Raw genomic sequence first — 12892 nt, forward strand, 5'->3', positions numbered from 1 at the left:
CTATGAATGAGCCCTCCGATGAGAGTAGCACAATTCCGTACGTGGCATCCCCGGTGTCTTGCCGGAAGCTGGCGTCCACAAAGCATCGTGGTGCGTCATGTTCTACTGCCGCAATTGTTGTCGCCGGCGGTGGCTGTGCTGGGCGGTGATGGACGTGGCGGTATGACTCCACGCGGCGGAATTCCGGCTGCTATATATATATATATATATATATATATATATATATATATATATATATATAGGGAAAGGTTCATGTGCGAGTATAGCTTCCCGTGCGGTTGTGGGGTTAGATTTGAGTCGTTGATCAAGTCTAGATCAACAGCTCAAATCAATTGAAATTTTTTTTAAAAAAACACGTGTCTGGAAGAAAGCCACGCACAAAGTGTTAGATCTTAAGCACAAACTCACGCACATTAAGTACAAAACTCAGACACATTAAACACCACGCACATTAAGCACAAAATCCACGCATTTAAGTATTAACTCACATACCTTAAGTTTCAACAACTACTGACATTAAGCACAAACTCACGCACATTAAGTACAAAACCCACGCACATTAAGCACAATCTCACACACATTAAGCACAAAACCCACGCACTTTAAGTATTAACTCACAAACTTTAAGTTTCAACAATTACTGACATTAATCACTAACCTCACACATTAAGCACAAACTCCATTCACATTAAGAATAAATCTCACGCACCTTAACACAAAAGCCCACACTTTAAGTTTTACCAACTACTCACATTAAGCACAACCCCACGCACATTAAGTACAAAACTCACGCACTTTATGCACAAGACTCACGCATCTTATATACAAAACTCACGCACATTAATCACAGAACCGCTCACATTAATTTTGACCTCGATTCAAAAATTACAAAATTGCCACCGAGTTTTTTTTAAAAAAAATTTGGTAATCCTGGATATTGATTTAAGCGAGATGAATGGCCCAGATTAAACCGCACAACCGCACCTGAGCGCTCTAACCGCACCAGAACCTAATTCTTTATATATATATATATATATATATATATATATATATATATATATATATATATATATATATATATATATATATATATATATATATATATATATATATATAGGCGGGTTCAGGTGCGGCAGTGTCTTACGGTGCGGTTATTTCTTACGGTGCGGCAACACCAATAGTTCACCAAATATGCACCATCAACGTTAGGAAATACACCACACAAAACAGAGTAAACAGAGCCCTGCATCACCAAACACACACCATTAGGTGTGAGTAAAAACACCATACACTGTTCGGAAATACACCATTGGGGGTGGTGAGTTATATGGTGTGTTTTTTTGAGTCTGTGGTGTATTTTGTGATGTTTTATTACATTTCATTGGGGTGTGTTTTTATTACACTGTTGGTGCATATTGTTAACACTGTTGGTGTATTCTGGAATTTGACCGCACCGCCGCACCGCCGCACCGTAAGACCCCGCCGCATATGAGCGCTCTTCTATATATATATATATATATATATATATATATATATATATATATATATATATATATATATATATATATTAAAAAACATAAGCAAAAAAATTTTCAAAGTTTATATAGGCCCAATACACAAATAACAAAAGTCAAAATCATATAGACTGCGGGCATATACAAAAACAAAAACATGTAAAGGATTTTCCCATAGAGTATACTTTTAAGAAATTAAATTACGCATACCAAATTTTTTATTCTGTGAGTGGTATTTGGTATGAAAGTTTTTGTTTAATTCTAAGATTTATATATACAAAGAAATACATATCAAATCGCGAAGAAGAGCACCAATATCTTTCCGTTTTTTTTTTTTTCATTTACTTAATTTCTAACTTTACTAAATAATAACTAAAGAAATAAAAAATAACAATTAGGAATATTTGAGTACACTTTTTTGAACGAGCCGGTACTCCCAACTCGGCAATTTATATCCTACACCACGGCGTGCGTTGCACTATGCGCCCAGATGCAAAACGACGTCGTTTTAATTTTTTTTTTTTTTTTGAAATTTCCCGCCCTAGTGAATGGCAGTAGTTTTTTCTTTAAAAAAAGCCCGCTGTTCAAGAATGTACATAATGTTATACTAGAATACACATAATTGTATACATGAATGTACATAATTATATAACAAAATATACATACTCTTTTTAAAAGATTATACACCTAATCTAACATAATACATAATAAACATAAACTTTTAACATAATACACATCAACTATTAACATAATACACACAAATTTTCTGATTCGGATGTACATAATTGTATAAAAAGAATGTACATAATTGTATAAAAAATGTACATAACTGTATGAACCAATACACATAACTGTATGAACAAATACACATAACTGTGTGAACAAATACACATAATCCCAGCAACTTCCTACCGCGCCTCTCAAAACGACCCCAAAACGACGTCGTTTGGGGAGGCGCGCGGCGCACAGTGCTATGTGCGCCGTGGTGTAGGGTATAATGATTGTCCCAACTCCGCAAATTATGCTGCGGACTCGTGTCCAAAATGCATTGTGGACACGAGTCCAAAACGATGTCGTTTTTCGGAAAAACGCTGCATTTCAGTATTAAAAAAAAATTGATTTTGTCTCATCGTTAACGGCGTTATTCGTTTGTATAGTTATGAAATTATGAATGTACAGTTATGGAATTCTAAATGTACAGTTATGGAATTATGAATGTAAGTTATGGAATTATAAACACAGAGCTCTGACATTATGAACTTACAATTATGAACATATAGTGATAAAATTATGAACATAGAGCTCTAAAATTGTGAACATAGAGCTTCGAAAATTATGAATTTACAATTATTGAATTATGAATGTTCTGTTGGAAAAAATTGCTTAAAATGGCATGCTAAGTAGCTATTTTGTGGTACAATTATCAGTGGATCCACTTCCGATTTGAGTCGGGTCAAAGTGTATTCGGATTCTTTGTAGTGAGACGAAGAGATTGATATATTGTACGCTCAAAACGGATAATGGGTGAATGAGATATTGATTCTCAAAGTAGACCCATTTGAGTTGGAAAATGAAGGGAAAAAGTGAGCTTTTGTCCCACATTGGTTTGGGAGAGGATTTGCCCCACTATTCATACAAGAGTCTTTTAGAGGCTTATTGAATATATAGCATAGAGGCTCTCTCTCGCGCGTAGGGGGGTGGCTGTGCAAATCAAATCCCAAAATGAGATCGAAAAGGCTATGTCGTAACTGAGCAGCAAGTAATCTGTTTTTCGTTCTGTCATTATTAAATGCCATAAGAAAGGTTATTCACTCCTCAATCCCTATATAAGAAGGAGTTGGGCAGTTTACACACAACAAGAAAGTATCTTTTTCCAGCTTCAAAACTCTCTGCTTCTACTCTTTCTTAGCCATACTGTGTTCATAATCTTGCTCTAGTTCGCCGGATTCTTTGTTTGGGTGCTCAAACACTAAATCATAGCAAGTTTTATCTTGGGAAGCCTAGGCTACAACGCTCCTAGCACTTGTGAGAGGTAGCAAATAAGGTTTTTAGGAAAGAGTGATCGCTTGACTCTTGCTAAAAACCCAACACCAAACACGTGCCAATCTCTTCATCTTTCATTCCCTCTTTTTCTACAGAAAATAATAATCCATTTTTGTAGGATTATTATTGGGTTATGCAAACGAGATTTCCAACAGGTACAGTTACGGAATTATGAATGTACAGTTATGGAAGTATGAATGTACAGTTATGGAATTATGAACACAGAGCTCTGACATTATGAACTTACAAATATGAACATATAGTGATCAAATTATGAACATATACTCCTATAACGAAGCTGTCTGAAATTAAAAAAAAAATGTGGAAGATAACGGTGCCACTAATGGCACCGTTACCGTGTCCACAATGCATGCTGGACACGGGTCCATAGCATAACGATTGCTCGAGCTCCTACTAAGATGATCAAAGGGCCAATGCTACCACTCTCTTTCGCCAAAGAAACAATCGTTATATCGTGGACCATGGTCCACAATGCCTGATCCAATATACAGAATTTGACTTCATAAGGTATAAAATTCATGTTCACAATGCACATAATTTATGTTAATAATACACATACACATAAACACGATATAATGGACATGAATTCCCTTCATTATGAATATGAATTCTGTGCATTATAAACATGAATTAGGTGTATTACGTTAAGTATTTAAATTTCTCAGCTATATAATTCTGTGCATTATGAACATGAATTCCGTACTTTATGAAGTCAAATTATTTATATTGGATCAGGATCCACAATGCACTATGTTTTGTTCATACAACTGTACTATGTTTTCTCTGGTCTTTGTTGAAATCTATACCACAAAATTAAAATAATATATATATATATATATATATATATATATATATATATATATATATATATATATATATATATAGAGAGAGAGAGAGAGAGAGAGAGGCATGATCAGATGCGGCTGTGCATTTAGGTGAGGCGGTGTGGTTATATCTCTGCCGTTGATCAATTCTAATCTAACGCACCATACTTGTTCTTGATTGCGCGCTACACTTAGACATCACCGCGGCATAGGAGGGGAAACTCATCCATTAATTTAATGCAAAATCATCTCTTCTCCACTTTTGCAAGTAACACCCGTCTCATCTACCTATTCACAATCCCAAAGTGCGAAACCTCTCCAAGTTACTCCCGCTCCGGCGACGAAGGCTAGACGAACGACTGCAACAACGATCACCTCCCCCCTCCCTCCACAGAGAAAACGCTAGAGTCGAACACACCCCTACGTTCTGAGAGAAACACGAAGCCTATACTACAACACCGCTCCACTACAAACCACTAAAATGGTGAACAAAGGCAAACAACGAGCATGCAATGATATATTTCGTTTATTATTAGTGTATTCTAGAATATTTAACTTGAATGTGGAAAATAACTTCTTTACCCTAACATCTGTGTATTTTTTTAAGCATTTCAGACTAGGGCACCTCATTGCATGTTCTTTGTGCAAGATGAACATTAATGTAGTGTATATTTCGTTTATTATTGCTGTTTTCTAGAATTTGTAATTTCAATATGTGAAAAAAAAGTTGTGTGTTTAGTTTTTGTAAACTGGGCATGTTTATCCTACCGTCGGTGTATTTTTGAGTATTTCATACTAGGGCATCTCATTTGCGTGTTATTTGTTCATGATGAACATCAATGTAGTGTATATTTCGTTTATTATTGGTGTTTTCTAGAATTTGGAACTTGAATATTGGGGAAAAAAGGTGTGTGCTTAATTTTTGTACACAGTGCATGTTTATCCTATAGTCGGTGTATTTTTTAGCATTTCAGACTAGGGCATCTCATTGCGTGTTGTTTGTGTATGATGAACATCAATGCAGTGTATATTTTGTTTATTATTGGTGTTTTCTGGAATTTGAAACTTGAATATTGGGTTAAAAAGTTGTTGTGTGTTTAATTTTTGTACACAGTGCATGTTTATCCTATCGTCGATGTATTTTTGAGCATTTCTAACTAGGGCATCTCATTGCGTGTTGTTTGTATATGATGAACATCAATGTAGTGTATATTTCGTTTATTATTGGTGTTTTCTCGAATTTGGAACTTGAATATTGAGGAAAAAGTTGTTGTGTTTAATTTTTGCACATAGTGCATGTTTATCCTACCATCTGTGTATTTTTGAGCATTTCGGACTAAGGCACCTCATTGCATGTTGTTTTGTGCGGGATCAACATGAATGTAGTCTATATTTCTTTTATTGTTGGTGTTTTCTGGAATTTGTAAGCAGTGCATTTTTAGATTAATTTCAATTATTTCATGCAGACACCAAAAGAAAAGCACTAGAACAAGGAGACTCGTCAAAGCCAAAACAGCAAAGAAAACAGGAAGCAATATCATTCCTTGACAGAATGGAAGATGATACAGAACCGGATGAAAAAGCTCATGAACAGGCAGTTGAGGATAGCTCAGATGATGAGATAGACACATTGGAGCAAGAGAATGAAGAGACTGACCTAAAGATAAGGCCCCTTCCAACATAGCTAAAAAAACCATTAAAGCCGTAACCAATCAACAACGCCAAAGCATAAAAGACATTGGGCTGGGACGGATTCTTGACCTCAAAATCACAAACCTTCCAAGGAAATTGGGGATGTGGCTGGTTGAAAACTATGACGTAATGAGCAACATATTGAATCTACAAAATGGCCAAAGACTACAAATCACAGAAGAGGATGTTGCTGTGACATTGGGACTGCCGCTTGGAGACATAGAAATCACTAAGAGGGAAAGCAAAGCAGTATCTGATCTCCTGACAGACTGGAGAAAAATCTTTGAGATGACTAACGGCCACATCACCCCACGCAAAATGTCTAAAAAAAATGCAAACATTGAAAGCTGCTGACCCTTTGTTCAAACGGCATTTTGCACTAATTGTTATGACTGTGTTGGTGGAGCCACAGGTAAATGGTTATGTGAACCAAAACTACATTGACAACCTGCGTCAAGTTGACAACATCAAGAGGTTCAATTGGTGTAGAATGCTCATCAATTCACTCATCGCAAGCAAGAAGGCATGGCTGGAAAGCAGTGATGGAATGTTTGAAGGACCAATTGTTTTCCTAACAGTAAATAGACACTCAAAAAGCTTGTAATTAATTACACATCAACCTATTAATAATCTAAACTACCAAATGCAGGTATTCTATGTTGACCATGTGGTGCTCTACCAGAGGGTTGTCCCAAGAAGCTACCCTGCCATGAATAACTAGACATTTAAGCTGCTCCGTCAACGACAACAGGATGAGCTCAAATCTGGAGGATTTGGATATGGATGTGTTGATACTGCCTTACCACTGGAGATCACAAGACAGTGTGAAGCCCCACCCCCACCACCACCACAAGAAGAGACCCCACCACTGCCACAAGGATTACAGGTAAACTAAACATTGCAATGGTAATTGGTGCATTTTATGTGTGTAATATGGTCCATAATTTGACTGTGGTGTATTTTTTAGAAATATTTGGTGCATACTACAATATATATTGGTGTGTTGATACTACAGTGTTGATGAGATTGCCACCCTGCCCACCCACACTAAGTCAATTGCACAGAGTCTACTGAGAATATCAAGGCTAATTGAAAATGCACCTGCAACAGTATTGGAGCATGATACATTCAAGCAGATGTTTGAATCTGATAGGTAAATGCTTGGATTCAGAGCACAAGAGGATGGAGAACTGACATTTACTCAGAGAGAAGATGCCTATTGGAGTGACCCTGAGTTCTTGAGAGCGGTTGATGAGATTGTCCGTGCAGTAAACAAGAGAAATTTTCTAAATGATATGCCATCTTTCAGCTTGGAATTGACACCAGAGGAACAAAATAGACGTTGGACGAAAGTGAATGATATTGCATGAGACTACCAAGACATTGATCAGGCTATGAAAAATGAAGAAGTTCAGCTGAATATGAATGAGGGTCAAGAAACAAATAAAGGTCAAAAAGATGGGCAGGAAGCTCAACCAGATGCACCTGGTAACAACAATGATGAGGTAATGCACTACATTAAATTGACAACGAAAAAAAAAAAAAAAAAAAAAACTAAAATTTGAATGTTACAGGTCACACCTGCAGACCAATGTCAAGAGGGCCCTGGTTCAGATCCACCACCCCCACCCCAACCAGTAGACAAGGGAAAGCGACCAGCTAGAGGGAACAGCCCAATCAGGCCTAAAGCCCGCATATATGCAACTGATCTGGAACCCCCAATAACTTCAATAGAGGAATCAATCAGGCAATGGGTATTAGAAAACCCTAACCCAGAACTGTAAGCACAACACATTCTAAACTTGGTGTATTTCTAAAATATATTTGGTGCACAGAACAAAAAGGATTGTGGTATCTTTTTAATGCGCCATTTGGAAACCTTCCGTGGACAGACAACTAAAGAATGGGATTGTGGATTGCAGAAAAACAACAAAGAACAATTGAACAAGCTAAGAGTGAGATACTTGGCTGCCTTGATCACCTCAGATGTGAACGAACTGAGAGAAATAAACATACAGAAGGCAGCAGAGTTTGGGGTTTAAGCAGACTTTGAAACATGTAAATATTTTTGTGATGGCATGGCATAGACCATATGAATACTAGACAATCTATATTTTGTGATGGATACTTGTGATGGCCTAGACCATTTGTAGCGCTATAAATGCAATATGATCATGCGTAAACTTCATTTTTTAAAAACCCCACCAAAAAACACCATTATAAAAAATAACATGTACCATTACACTTGTTACATGCAAAATTCACCAACATAAGAAATAAAAAGCACCACACAATAATTAAACAGCCAACATAATTCTACATATAAAAATGCACCATAATACAGAATAAAACACATCATTCCAAACATAAAAAACATTCAGCGTACTTAACTGCACCACACTATGTATTAAAACGCAGCAAGTACTGTAATAAAATGCACAACTGTATGTTATAAGAAGTGTGCGCAACTGTGAAAACATATAGGTCCAAAATCAACTGCACAACTGTATCTAACCATTTAAAGGGCATGTCCTACTATTATGACCATATTCATCACAAGTATGGCATTTCCTTGATTGCTTTACACACTTACTAGCAGCTTTCTCCCTTGTACTCTTCAACCGCTTACCGCTACCCTTGTTCTTAGCTTGAATAGGATCATGCATTTCCACTGTTGACCCTTGAGACACAGCTCCACAAAATGAATTGATCACACTTTATTTGCTGCCACCAGCCACCACCCCACCGCCATTCTCACTCCCATCTTGGAGAAATAATTGCCTTTGCTCACAAATAACACGTCGTAGCTGTGACAAACGTTCTATATTACCATCAGTCAATCCCACACAAGCATAGATGTCAGATCACAATAGAAGATTGATCAACAATTGTATCATCAATATGAAATATTGACTTCAAACAAGCACCCTTTGTCCACCGAGCCACCAAATGCCTAGAAGGAATACTCTCAAGCCCACGATCTTTAAAAACAAAAAAAAAATATGCCTACACAACAACCCCATCCGCTCAAACATCTTTCAAGAACAAGTGGCAGTGTAATCAGACAAGACTAGCTCCACATGCCATGCCCGTTGGGTACCATCTTTTATTGCATAGGACACATGACCATCACAATCGCACAAAGACGCCACTTGACATGAATAACAAGCTGTACAAAGCTCTAATTTGAACATCATAAAATACAGAAATGGTGTAAACATCCATTGCATGCTTCTCCAAAGCCAATGGTGTCTTCAAAACAGGAAAAGAAGATTCACAATCAGCATTCAATTTTGCTTGTGCATGACGCTGTGCACCAATAGCACTTCCAAAATGCACCAAGAACTCAACCAAACTAGAATGACTATTAGAGAAGGTACAAAAAAAAAAAAAAAAAAAAAAAAAAAAAAAAAAAACACTATTTTGAGACTCTGATCGAGACGTTGTCCTAACCAAACCTGACATAAACTCGTCATGAAAATATGGAGATGCCCAAAATGTACAAGACTCAAACAACTAACAAAACCAACCATTGTCACCCAAACCATATTCCTCTATAATACGACTCCATGCATCCTCAAAAGACTTGGAGTCTAGAGATTTGTTCCAAACGATGCCATTCAACTTCCTCCTAAACACTTCATCTTTAGACAAAACCGGTCCAACCTTCTCACCAACCTTGCACATTATATGCCACATGCAAAATCTATGTTTTGATGTACCAAACACACGAGCAACAACAACCTTGAGAGCTGGATCTTGATCAGTAACAACACAAATAGGGTCATGACACATAGTTTTCTTAAATTTCTCCAAAAGCCACACATATGAGTCTACGTCTTCCCTCATAAGCAAATCAGCACCAAAGGTGATGGATCTCTTATGGTTATCAATTCCAGTAAACGGAACAAAAACCAACTTATACCTACAACACAACAATCAGTTAGGACCGTACTTCTAACAAAACACACCATAAGGCATGGAATCATGCACCACATTAATATACAACATGCACAATAAAAATAAATACTAACCTGTTAGTACGGTATGTAGCATCTAATGAAACAACATCACCAAACAAAGCAAAATTCTTCCTAGATACTGCATCCGCCCAAAAAACCCTTGAAAGCTGATCAACTTCATCAACATCATATTCAAAATCAAAAGCCTCACACAATTCACGCCTCTTGAAAAGCGTATCTATGAATAATTGAGCATTACCATTTAAAATGTACGCCATCAAATCATGCTTGAAATTCTTAAAATCCACACCTGTAGCCCCAATATTGGAATACTCACCAACAATCTCTCTAAACAACCTATATGACCGAACAGAGCCAATATTTGCCCGAGCACAACTCGCAATAAACATTTGGTGCCCAGCATCAAGGCTACGATTCACCTTTAAAAATTGCCTAGCAATAACTGAACACATCGAATGGGTGTGGTGTTCCTCAAAAGAATGCACAAAATAAAAACCATTAGACTTAAGCTTTACCACAACCTTAACCTTACAACCAACCCTATTTGTCACCCTTCGTGTCCTCACCAAAGTAGTTTTAGCAACACTAGAAACACTCTACTTAAAACCCTGACGATTACATACTACATGCTTCTCCACAACAACACAATCCCTACTCTTCTGAATTGAGTGCTGCCTACAATCAAACCTAACAGTCCCAGCATTGTTTATAAAAAACAATAGCACCATCCAAGGAAACAAACTGTTGCCCAACGAGAGGCTTCAAACTGTCAGCGCAAACTGGGCGCCAATACTTAGTCAACCCAGGAGAAATTTCCAACTCACATGAACTGCCTTGTATATACCCACATCGGTCAAATAATCTTCATCACAACCCACACCACTGCCTCCTACACCAACATCAGTTGCATTACCTTAGCTTCATCGCAACCATCACCACTGCATTCTACACCAACATCAGTGGGATTACCTTCATCATAAACACCACAATTGCCTTCTCCACAAACATCAGTTGAATTATCTTTATCGTAAACACCAACAGATTCCAAATCAACAGCTGCACACCACATGTTAACTAATAAAACACCACACATTATCCAATAACATATGAATAACCCTACCTACATGCACATGACACATGCATAAAATCTAATACTGCCAATCACACCAACAAACAATATATGCACCACGAGCAGATAAAAAGTACACAGTAATCACAAAACAACACACAACAACATAGTCAACACCGAGACCCCGCAAAACCAGATAAAAACAGTCGATAAACTTCCAAAGCAGAACAAACACATAATAATAAAAGACAAATTAAAACTACAAACATAAAAAAATCAAACATACCAGGCTCCATTGCTCAATTCCAATATTCTCTAAACTGCGATATTCTCCAATTGCAATCGCAACTGATATCTCGTCCAACTTCCGATTGTGACCTCCAGCGATATTCTCCCAATTGCAACGCGATCACGATCGCGATCTTGATCTTCTCCCAATTACGACGCGATCACGATCGCGATCTTGATCTCTCTCTCTCTCAGCGCTTAAAAGTAGATAAAATAAAACAGCTTATATACATGCACATCCCCAGCCAATAAAATTACAAAAACACCCCCACTTACCAAAAGCGAGATAAAATTTACTTAATTGAAATAATGTGCCGCTACCGTTAGATTATAATTGATCAACGACAGGGATATGACCACACCGCCTCACATAAGAGAGCACAGCCGCATATGAGCATTTACAAATATATATATATATATATATATATATATATATATATATATATATATATATATATATATATATATATATATATATATATATATATATATATATATTTATTTATTTATTTATTTATTTATTTATTTATTTATTTATTTATTTAGTACTAACACTGGCGAGCTGTCGTAGGCTCCCAAATTAAAACCTTATAAACGTAGTAGCGGAAGTAAGGATCGATCCCACGAGGAGTAACTAGTTTAAAGTATGTGCTCAATTTAAAGGAAGAGGGGTTTGTTATGAAATTGATAATCAAAGTAAATAAACGAATAAAGCGATGAAAACAAAATATTGAAAGCACTTATAATAGAAAACCTTGGTTAGTAAAGATCCACCACCGGAATTTAGCACTGATCATTGATTCAAAAGGTAATTAATATGCAATTGAATATTTGTCGTGAAATTATTTCATTTCCGTTTTATCTTAGTTGTAGATAACTAAAGCACACGCAGTTTAATTACCCCTAACTACTAAATAATCTAAGACAAGCGTTATAGATTTAATTTAATAGTAGCAATAGGAACTAGGAAAACAGACAAACTAAATAACACAAGCACAAGCGGTTGCATTTAATTTAGGAAAATATTCTACTTGAGATCAATTATCACTAAAGTCGTTGATAATAAATCTCAGTTGCTACTTGGAATTAGAATAATTTGTAGCACAACATTATCTAATATAGCAAATAATTATATCAAATAAATAACTAGTAGGCCTCCCTAGCAATTAAATGATACAACTATTCAAATAACTTAGGAGTATATTTAATACTCAAATGGATAAAAAATATATATATAATAAATATAAATAAATAATCTTACAGCATAATCAATTCCGGGGCTTCAATTCACTAAACCAAGCTAAATAAATTAGCCACGAATGGACATTGATAACAACTTTAAAGAATTAAAGAATAATCTAAAGAGAGAAAGAATGAACATCTCAACAAATGAAATGTTCTACTATTTATAAAATTCTCAATATAGGTTCGAATTGATTTCCGTCGTCCAATTCCTAA

The 12892-nt window shown here is 36.3% G+C and overlaps 1 protein-coding gene across 1 annotated transcript in view; it reads right to left on the reverse strand.

Annotated features, from left to right (window-relative positions):
* LOC109177004 (protein SIEVE ELEMENT OCCLUSION B-like) overlaps positions 1-12892 on the reverse strand; it is a 75907-nt gene that overhangs the window by 53225 nt on the left and 9790 nt on the right. The gene's annotated exons all lie outside the window — the stretch shown is intronic.

This window comes from Ipomoea nil, unplaced genomic scaffold, assembly GCF_001879475.1.
Source record: "Ipomoea nil cultivar Tokyo-kokei standard unplaced genomic scaffold, Asagao_1.1 scaffold0782, whole genome shotgun sequence".
In the NCBI taxonomy this organism is placed as follows: Eukaryota; Viridiplantae; Streptophyta; class Magnoliopsida; order Solanales; family Convolvulaceae; genus Ipomoea; species Ipomoea nil.